Here is an 11,339-nt window from a genome sequence, read left to right on the forward strand (position 1 = left end):
TGCTCCTCACTTTCAGTCTCTCCAGTAACCAAAGTGTTGGAGCCCAGACTTGGCTGGTGATGTATACTTTCTTCTTTTTCTACTCTGTCTTAATTATTATCTACTGTTTATATGTATATACTTGCTAACTTACACTATTTGTAGTAATAAAACAATTGCCTATTAAGCTTGTTTAAGTGTGTCATTGTATCTTAAGATCTGAACCTAAAGTGAAAGTACTGTGCAGTCTACATAATCCCTTTCAACTACACCTGCCAAACAGATGGTGATCCATCAGGCTTCCTTCAACCCACATGGTCTCTAAACTAACCACCAGAAATTCCCTTGTGTGGGAAACCAAGGAAGAAGTTCTATTTCTACAGGGTTAACTCTCCCAGCTTTAAGTGACAGCAGTTAATCAGAGTTGTGACCTAGCATGGTCAGGTAAAAAGGTCCAAAATTTGTGTGTAGGCTTGATGAGCTATTTGAGAGAAAGCCTATTAGAGAGGAGAACATGAAGTCATGTGACCAACAGATGATATGGTGGAAAGTTCAAACTTGGAACAGTCAGTATAAAGGGCTTGTACCAGTCTGAACAAATTGTAGTCTTCCTGTAGCCTTTCTTGGGAGCTACCTGTTCATTCACGGGGAATGAACATAAAAATTAATAAAAGCTTTCCTGATTTCACAAGTATTGTTCTTTGTTTAAGGTGAGCATATTTTTCACAGTTAGGGTTTGTTGGAGGCTCAGATTCTCACAATTGGGGGCTTGTCCGAGATCTCTAGCATCAGAAGGAAGCTCACTGTGGAGGATGGGAAGCACCTATTGGTTTTCAATGGCCCAAACATCCACAGGCAAATTTCTCCTCTTCTTACTGCTAACTTCTCTGGGACTGTTTGGAATCACTGTGAACCCAAGAACACAAGTAAAACAATCTATTGAATGGTCAGAGACAGTGTAAGTCAGGGACCCGAGCAACTGCAAGAAAATATCAGTGGCTAAGTACTGCTTTCTCCACCTCACGATCCTAGGTTGATAAGTGAGGGTTGTTTATGGTTGGAAGTGAGCACTTTTCTATGTAGGACCAGCCCAGCCCAGATGAGGGCCTTTGGAGGGAGCTCATAGCATAGGGAATCTTAGGCATGGCCAGTCCTTTGGGACCTTTGGAGTATAAGCCCTAAGATGGAAAGTGAGCACTCTTCAGATAATGGGACCAGAAAGGGGATACAGAATCCCCTGAGCATTCCTTCAGAAGCCCGTTTGAAGGAATGCTGGCTATGTTCCTTCCCACACCTGCTCCTGAAAGAGGGCAGAAAGGAAAAGGGGGGAAGAGGGAGAATCTAAATTCTGGGAAGGAAACTAGCTAGAAATCAGTCAGAGTAAGTAACAGCTCTGAGTTTCTGACTGGTCTGAATTAGAACTCGAAATTGGTATGCACTATATAATGCTTTGTCAAATGTCTTGTCTATGTGTGTGTTTGTGAAGTGTTTTGTGTTTGTGGTGTTAAGGTGTAAATACAACCAGCCAGAAAGGAAAAAATTCCTTTTTATCTTCCCCTTCTTTTTCCTTCAGATAGGGGAGGGACAGGCAAACCCAGTATTTGGCCATTTCCTGCCTCACCTAAGGAAGAGGTTTTTCTGTAATGAGAATTAGCAAGTAAAAGAAAAATCTCAGGCAGGCAGCCTAGAGTGAAGAATGGAGTTTTGAATGTAGATTTAATGAGATCTCAAAGCTAAAATTTGCACTTTATGTTCAAATTAAGTCAATATATCTGATACCAGACAATGTATTTAAAATCACAAAAAAAATAATAAAAGTTTTTTCTGTCTTTTAAGACACTTCACTCAGGGCTTTTCTATTATAGCTTTCAATGTGATTCCCTTTAGAATTTCAGTGATTTCTTTTAGATGCATGTTAACTTTCTCCAGACGAAGACAAGGAGGGTGAGTACTTAGGCAGTCAATTATTTAATTTAATTATTGTATTATAATAATTATTTATATTGTAGTATTGTAAATAATTATTGTATTATAATAATTTAATTATTGTATTATAATGATTATTTAATTATTTAATCTTTACCTTTGGAGACTTCTGGAGGCTCATGCCTGGGGAAACTGACAATGCTCTGTTAGCATTAAACTGAATTCCTTAGGTCTCTGCCTGGCCCAAAAACCTAGTCTTAGAATATTGACATATTTTAGCCTAATCTGAGGAGAACAGGTGTGATTTCAAACTCTTTGTAGAACTTTATATGCATTTCGTCGTATGTACAGCCTGAAATTCCCAATAGCATGGAATGGGAAGCTGAAATGCTTAGGAAAGCTCTTTATCTGATAAGCCCCAAGAAGGAGACAAGATTTCAGTTCTTTAAGGAAGTAGAGGGAAAAAGTTATTCAGAGCTGAGAATTGTCACCACGTGTTCTTTCAAGGGAATATGTGAAGTTATGGATAATGTTTTCTTTTACATACCAAGAGTATTTGACTTAAAAGAAAAAAAGGAGGGGCTAAAATGTTTGCCATTCATTATTATAAATATAGATTTGATATGATTCAAGTCAAAATCTGCCCAGAAGGAACAAAGAACAGCATCTGAGAATGGACTTCCTGTCAGGATTAAGCAGAAAAAGATATTGTTATTTGGCATTTATGACTGTAAATCATAAGTGGGCATATATTAGGCACAACATTAATCAAATGTAATTATTATGCAATTTTTAAATTTGGATTTTGTGGTACATGGATTGGGATTTTAAAAGGATGTGATAAAATTTGATAGTTTGGGATTGCTATGTTTAATTATAATGTAAGAATGCTATTAATGTTTAATATGATGGTAAATTTTCCATTTGAAATCATGGCAATTATGAAAATGTGGATACAAGGTGATAGTGTGTATCCACATTTTGGTGAGGAGATAAATTTCTGTGCAAGATGATGTGGAAATACATTCACTAAATTGATAATAGGTTGCTTCAAGTTATAAATATATAGTAAGATATATTGTTGAAAAAGTAATTTATCTAAATGTTGTTATATTAGGAATTGCATTGTTTAAAAAAATGATGAATGGGTTAAGAAACTGTTATGAATTCTGTGTGAGTGAGATGAGGAGATTGTGAAGACTTTTCATAATAAAAATATGGGGAATATTGGATTTTCTAAATAAAATTTCTCTTCCATAAGGCCCTCTCTCTTTGGATACCTGAGTTTCAGGTATCCAGGGCTTGTGGACTTTGTGGACGGTCAGTTGGTTTCCCCTGCTGCTTACCAGCTACCAGCTTTCTTTGTGAAAGTGCTGTGGGCTGTAGCCGAAACTTGGAAGTTACTCAGATCTCCCCTTTGTTTGTTGTACTGTTGCCACATCAACACTACCAGCTCCTGCTTCTCCCCCTCCTCTCTTTTCTAAACCCACATCAGCAGTTAGATATTAGATGAGGTAATTGTGTTGGGATAGGTGAAGATTTCCTGGGATTTGTCTAGTTTTTCGCGCTTAGATTGTGAGCCCACCTCCCAGCCAATGGAGAGGTGAGATAGTGGGGAGGTGGGATTCTCTGCGTTAGGGTATAAAAATTGTGCTTCAGTTTCTGTAAGTTGCCTCCTTCCATCAGACTCCCCGACCTGGTGGAAGGACGTCCCTTTCTTGAGAATTGTAATAAATCTTTTTCTTTCTGTTCTTATTGAGAAGCCTCTTCATTTATTTAAAATTTTGAGTAAGGGTCTTTTTATCCCATACATGTGTAAGAGTTCCTGTGTTGTAGAATTCATGTTGAGAAAATGAGAATCCTTGAATATATATATATATGTGTGTGTATGTGATTTTCAAGCCTGTTTCATCTAAGGATGTATTAGGTATGTAAAAAAGCTTATTTCTCCTATTACAAAAGAAGTTTTAGCTAAAATTGTTTTTGCTATAAATCAAGCATTTTCAAAAGTATGTTTGTGAAAGGAAACTTGGTAATTATGCAAAGGCCTTGGTTTTAAATCTTTTCTTGTAATTTTTGTCAATTAAGATTCAAGTAAATTGTAAACTGTTTTTAAGGGAAATTTTTTTTGTATGAAGAAATGTTTTGTAAAATCTTTTGTATGATTTTAGAGGGCCTACCAAATTTATATTTATAAGCTAATTTGTTATAATAACTTGATTCTGAAATGAATTATGCTGATTTAGAGGTTTTATGGAGGTTGAAAGATAAGGGACAAGATAAAGGAGACTAGGAATTTTATGACTTTGGGAAGCTCTGTGATATTTTAAGACAAATAGCCTTCTGGCAGTTTCCTCATTCACCATCCCCTTTTCCTTTCAAAGTCCAGTCAGGATTACCAAAGGACTTCTTAAAATCTAATCTGAACTCAGAGCTGCCCTGCCAGGTCTGGGAAGGTGTTGACTCTTTCCTATTGTTGAGTGATATGGAAATTGATGTCTCTTTGCTCAGGATCAAGTGACCTAGGTCACTGCTTGAGACCTCATTTTAATATAATTATCTCCTATGTGGATCAAGTTGTAAGATAGCTTACTGTGTATGGAAAGGAAGGGACCCTGGGCCCCCAACCCTTCTTTTACCCAAAGAAAATCAAAGTTTATTAAAGTTTCCCAATATTGGGTAGACTTTTAAGGAATCTGAGCATTTGTATCACTAATGCCAGCAGCCAGATTGAACCTTGATCCTTTATAATGTTAATGTAAGTGGGCTGGATAGGATCCGAACTCCTTCATGGAAATGAGACGGATCCTATTTACTGAGGGATTGAGGGAGGAGTCCAGGGGTAGCTAGGTTCCAGGGATGGTCTTGATGGGAGTGGCCAGTAACCTGGAGAATTGGATTGATAGGATTAAGGGTGGGAAGTAGAAAAGAGATTTGGGTTTAGCAATAAGTAAAAGCTTATAGATCTCAAGAGTCAGATCAAGTGGAGAAATCCAAGGAGCTTTCAGGTTGAGGTTTTCCAGGGCCATTTAGAGAAATGGGACTAAAACTCTTTGGGAGTAAGGGACACAGGTCCCAACTTGGGCCCACACCCCTTTGGAATAACGTCCTTGCAGGTTTCAAAGTGACGTAAGAACAACTGAGTATTAATACAATTGATGGAATAACTAAGATTATATTAGAGACATCTTCAGTTTGGGGAAAAGAATTTCAGTGCAATTGTCTCAGAGGCAGGTAACCTCTGGTAATATTTTCATTGATGGAGTTAAATGTTTCTGTTTTGATCTGAATTCATTTCATGAACATAAGTTGAAGTTAGTGTTCAAACTTACCAGACGTATAACTCATTCTTTTAGACTGAGCATGGTTATAAAGGGATAGAGAAGCTTGGGGAACAAATGTAAATATATTAGAGCAATGACTTATTATTTTATGGTAAATTTGATTTTATGATTGTTACTTAATCAGGAACTAGAACAAGTATAGAAAGGCATAAGCTACTTGACTTGCTTTAAAGGTGTTCCTCAGCCAATATGAAATTATAGTCATATCTGAAACTGATAAGCTTGCTATTTTAAAGTTTTATGGGATTATTAACTGACTGTTCAAGAAAGACTGTCTGAGGCATTGATCCATGGTGCCAGCTACCCTGTGCAGGTATGGACTGCAAAAGGTGATCTCATGGGAAGGTTGGAAGAACACTTTTCCACCTGAGCTGAGGTAGGATTCTCCTGACTCAATTTCCCCACTGACAACTGGCAGACTTCAGCCTCGCTAAGGGCCAGCTGACAATTTGTTCCTGCCTGAAATTGACTATAAAGTTAGGGAGATGTTGTTTCCCTGCTATGTCCCTACTCTTAATGGCAAATTCCTATAATCAAAAGTTTTGTAAGCATAATAGCAGATCTATTAAACAATGGTTGGTAGGGGAACATCTGAGGTTAAGATGTAAGTCTAAGATTAAGCTATTAGGCTTGAGATTTTAGACCAACAACAATACGTTACAGTCCTTTAATTCTTAGTAATAGTATGAGGACAATCAGGTCAAGGCTTGTAAAGTTAACATACTTAGTTAATATTATTCTTGTCTCAGTTGGTTAATGTTGAAAGAATGGTTTGTGGTCTATCTTGCAAATGCTTTACAAGAAGCATCACATGACCAGAAGTTGTAATTGTTTTATGACATGATATGTACTGTGTTTAAAAATAATTACTTATTGTATTTGTGAATGTACTGGAGCCTGTTATTAATTCCTTAGTGAAATCTCATCCTCCTGATGGGGGAATGAATAGTGAATTAATGTAAAATGTAAAAACTGGGTTCTAATGTGAATTTCTTAAACATAACAATTGGCCAAAGTTCCAATTTTAATTTTGTAAGAATGATAAGGCTTAGGATGGTAATCTAAAACTGTATTAAGGTCAGTTTTGTAGGAGAATGGACATCTAGATTTCTACAGGAAGATAAAGGGAAGAAGATGGTGTGCTGAAGATGGCTTTGGACAAGCATCCAGACCAGAAAAATGCATCAGATGATGTTCCCTCCCAGATTGCTGTATGAGTTTAACTTTCTAAATGAACAATTCATTGATTTACCTCTATATCTGTACTTGTAACAAGGGGACTGCCTCCTTGTAATTTGTCAATACGTAAATCAACTTTACTCCTTTCTCATCAAGGGGAGAGAGATGAGGGGAAGAATTCATATGGGAAAGAAAGTGAGGAGGTATTGATTGGATTTAAATGTGGAAACAAAAATTTTAATAAAAAAAAAGGAGGGAGTCTGTGGGGAACAAAGGAAAGAGTTCTTTTTCCACAGGGTTAAAACTCCTCCCAGCTTTAAGTGACAGCAATTAATCAGAGTTGTGACCTAGCATGATCAGGTAAAAGGTCAGAAACTTGTATGCAGGCTTGATGAGCTATTTGAGAGAAAGCTTGTTAGAGAGGAGAACATGAAGTCATGTGGCCAATAGATGATGTGGTGGGAAGTTCAAACTTGAAACAGTCAGTATAAAGGGCTTGCATTGGTCTAAACAAATTGTAGTCTTCCTGTAGCCTTCCTTGGGGGCTACCAGTTTATTCACAGGGAATGAACGTAAAAATTAATAAAAGCTTTCCTGATTTCACAAGTATTACTCTTTGTTTAAGGTGAGCATGTTGGGGGCTTTTGAGGGACTCATTTGTCACAGTTCTATTGCTTCCAGTCAGCTGAACAGCTGGTTGGGGGCCCTCTCAGTGCAATGCTCCACCTGAGTTTGAGCTCCCTGGAGCTGAGGCCAGAAGGAAAGGACCACAATGAGGGTTAAGAGAAAGAAAGAGGGAGAAGGGGTGGGAAAGTGGGCTTGTTATGGAGATTACAGGTGATAGAAAAGAAAATAGTCTTGTTTTTTATTTTCTCTGCTCTGGGGAATGATCTCTGAAGTAGAACAAAACTGAGGAGTTTAAGGAAAGGGACACTTAAAAGAACTTAGCTGCTCTAAGCTGAGTCTAAGTCACCTGTTGTCATACAGGTCGGTTCAGTCTATTCTGACTCTGTGACCCCACTTGGGGTTTTCTTGGCAAAGATACTGGAGTGGTTTGCCATGTCCTTCTCCAGCTCATTTGAGAGATGAGGAATCAAGTCAACCTGACTCAAACTTAGAATTAAATCTCACAGTACTAAAATGACAGATGAAAATTTTACCAATATCTAAGCATCTTGGAGAATGGAAAAAATACCACAGAATTAGAGATGGGAAAGATTTTTTTTAAAAGGGGTTTAGTGGAGAGAGAAGAGAATGGGGCCTGTCTGTAAACCACTGAGCTTAACTTAGGTTCTTGGCAAAAATTCTATAAACTTATTATTAAAGGGAGGGCCAGTTAATATCTGGAAAAGCTAATGATAATAGAGCCAATCAAGAATAATACCTCCAAAAGAGAATATATACGAAATTATTGTAAAAATGTAACAAAAAAGATCACCAAAAGGAAGCCAAATTATTTTCAGAGTAATTGAAGATTGATGGTGCTAGGCAACAGATAATGAAATACATCTCCTTTAACAGAAGAGATAAGACTACTGATCATAATGCTGTATGTTACCAGATGTGATTGCTGTATCTGGTGGTGTGCTTAATTTTGGTTTTCACTTTAAAAAATTCAGTGGGGAAGGGGAAGTTCAGAAATTGCATCAAAACATTTTTCTTTCAATATGTTAATGCCACTACCCTATTTTTACTCATACTAGTGGATCCAGAAAATGCTATATAGTTTGCCAAGATTTTAGCAAAGTGTTTCATTGAGCCTAACACCTCCATGCTATTATACTGGAAAAGATGGAGATAGGGAGAAACCACAGTAGAATGTGGTGGATTCACAAGTAGTTCGAGAGAGTAGTCACAGAATTGGGGAGCTGAAGGGAGTACAATACAAAACAACCCATACATGAAAGGAATCCTAACATTTCCCATAACTGGGAAATGATCACCAAACCCTCTGCTTGAAGACACTGAACCCACTCACCAAACCCTCTGCTTGAAGACACTGAACCCACTCACCTCTCAAGGCAGCTCACTCCACTTAAGGACAGTTCTAATTCTTGGAAAGCTTTTCATGTCTGTTTGCACCTTCCACTCATTGTTCCTATATCAGCTCTAAGAAATCCAAGAGAACAAGTGTAATTCCCCTTTTCATATGATAGCCTTTCAGATGCCTGAAGACTATGTGTCTACTCTTCCTGCTAAATAGCTTCAATTCCTCCAAATTATTCCCATACAACATGGACTCAAGTTCTTTTACCACCCTGGTTGACTTTATCTATACACTCTCCATCTTAACCTTTATCCTTTTTAAACTATGGCACTCAGAACCCGAATACAATATTTTACATGATCTGATGAGCAAAAAGCATGGTCGGACTTTCACCTCCTTATTCCTACAACCCACACTTCTCTTAATGAAGTATAAGATCTTATTAATCTTGGGGGGCTTCCACCTCATACTGCTAATTAATATTAAACTTGTAGTCCACTAAACCCCACATTCCTTTTTCAGACAAACTGCTAATGGTACCTCCCCTCTATAAATAATTTATTGTTCAGCCCTAGCGTGTTTTTGTCACCTAACATATTAACTTGTTCCCTCCTCACCCCAGCTTGTTTCATCTGTAAACTGAAGTAACGTGCTCTCTATGCCTTTATCTAAATCATTAATAACACTTAAATAGCACAGGGCAAAGCACAAATAGGGGAATCCACTGGAGACCTCTTCCCACTTAATACTGAACCCTAAACAACTGGGTTTTTTAATCCAATCATTTCATCAGTTGTGAATCTATATATCTCTCTTGCCACCAGAGCAGTATGAGATTATCATGTTTTTATCAACAGTTTTGCTAAAATACATCTCAGCATTACCCTCCTGCCAGTTTAGTAATAACCCTGTCAAAGGAAGTAAGTTATTCTGGCACAACCTGTCTAGAAGCCAGGCTGGCTTTTGTTGTCACTGCTTCCCTTCCTTCACTATCTTTTCCATGATCTCTAGAATTTTCCCAGCAACTGAAATCAAGCTCACTGTCCAGTCGTTTTCAGACTGTTCACTGGCACTGACCCTTTTTTTCCAATAGGGAAATTTGCATTTCTCTAGTCTTAGTATCCAAGGTCATCCAAGGTTCAGCATGGGCAAGTAGGTGCTATTTCCTTGCCTTTCTAGGACATTATCTTACTATTAAGCCATTTCTGTTATCATTTGCAGTGCTGAGGTCATTTTGCTTGGCAGAAAAAAAAAGCAAAATTAAGATGGAGTAGTTTTGTATTCTCTGTTGTCAAAGATCTTCATCCCATACACCCCCAAGAAAAGGTAATCTTGTCCCCTTTTCTCACAATATTGCATTTTTAAAAAGTAACTTTTTGTTGTCCATAGCTGCCCTCACCAACCTCAGCTCATTTAAGTTTTCCATTCTTGACCTTCTTATGAAACCATTCTGTTAACTTCGCTCCCATTTTCTGTATTTTAAAAAAAGTCTTAAAACTGCTGGATGTTGCTTCCTTGTTGATGAATCCACATCATCTTCAGACATGCTGTATTCTTCCTCATTAGAAGTGTTTCCCTTTGTCTTCAGAATTCCCTTTTGAGCACATCTGTCATGGACTCACCTTCCCTATCTTACCCATCCTTCCACCGAACTTTTATCAAAATCCAGAGTACATGAATATCAGAATACACCTGGATATCCTTTCCACAAATACTCAAAAGAAAGTGGTCACTTCCCTCTATTATTTCTGCCCAAGCAATCTGTTCCTCACTGTCATTGAGAATCAGATACAGAAAAGCCTTGTTGGTTTCTTAATCTCTTAAAGAATGAGATTATTTCTAAGGTCAGGCAAGAATTTTTTTTTTTTCCAAAATGTACTCTCCCAAATGTCTGTGTCACAATATAGTACATTGGTGGGGGAATCTCAATTATACAGCTCAGCTGGCTCCATGTCAGGCTTATGATTTGTTTCCCAAATTCCTTACCTAGTTCCTCTTTCTGTCCAGTTGGTATTTAATCTATGCCAGTGAAAAAAATCACTTCTCAAAATTACTTAGTCCTTAATGATTCAAAATCAATTGAGGAGGAATGGAATTGAGTCCATTTCTCAACCAAACTTACTGAACAAACTGCCTATATTCATTACTCCAATGTTTTCTCTCATTTCTCAACCCTTTACAGTTTTGCTTCCAACCTCATAATGTACCTGCATATGCTCTCTCCATTCAGTAATCATCTCTTAATTGCTATCCAATGGCCTTTTCCACATCTTCATCTTTATTTCTCTTTATTTACTGTCTTTATTTCTGATACTATTTACCATCTGCTTCTAACTGGATTTTCTCTTCTCTGGGCTTTGACACTGCTCTCTCTTGGTTCTTCTCCAACTTGTAAGACCTTCTCAGTCTTCTTTACTGTATCACCATCCATATGGCACCCATCAAGTCCAAGGCTCTTTTCTTCGGCTTTCTTTCTCAACACTCTCTCATCTGATGACCATGTCAGCTCCCAAAGGTTCACTTATCATCTCTGAAGATGATATTCAGCTTAATTTTCTCTCCTGACCTCTAGAGTCACATCACCAACTGCCTACTGAATATTTCAAAATGGATGTTCTGTAAAAAACATCTCAAAATCAACACTAATTTGATGTGTCTTTTATTTGTGTCTAAAGCAGCATATGTGTTGAATCCCCAATTAGATTGAGATTCATGACTACTTCTTCCTCTGGATCTCCTCCCGGCAGCCAGGGCAGGATTCCATAAGTAAGAAAAAACTCAGGGCCTAGATTGGATGGGCTGAGAGCATCAAGTGAGTATTTATTTTGATCCTGTAAGCCTGAGCAAATTCTAGGTGTGCAAGTCTGTGACAATTCAGTGTTCTAATTCCAGTATGAGACAAGGAAGAAAGCCATACTCACTAC

The sequence above is a fragment of the Notamacropus eugenii genome, chromosome 2 (assembly GCF_028372415.1).
Source record: "Notamacropus eugenii isolate mMacEug1 chromosome 2, mMacEug1.pri_v2, whole genome shotgun sequence".
In the NCBI taxonomy this organism is placed as follows: domain Eukaryota; kingdom Metazoa; phylum Chordata; class Mammalia; order Diprotodontia; family Macropodidae; genus Notamacropus; species Notamacropus eugenii.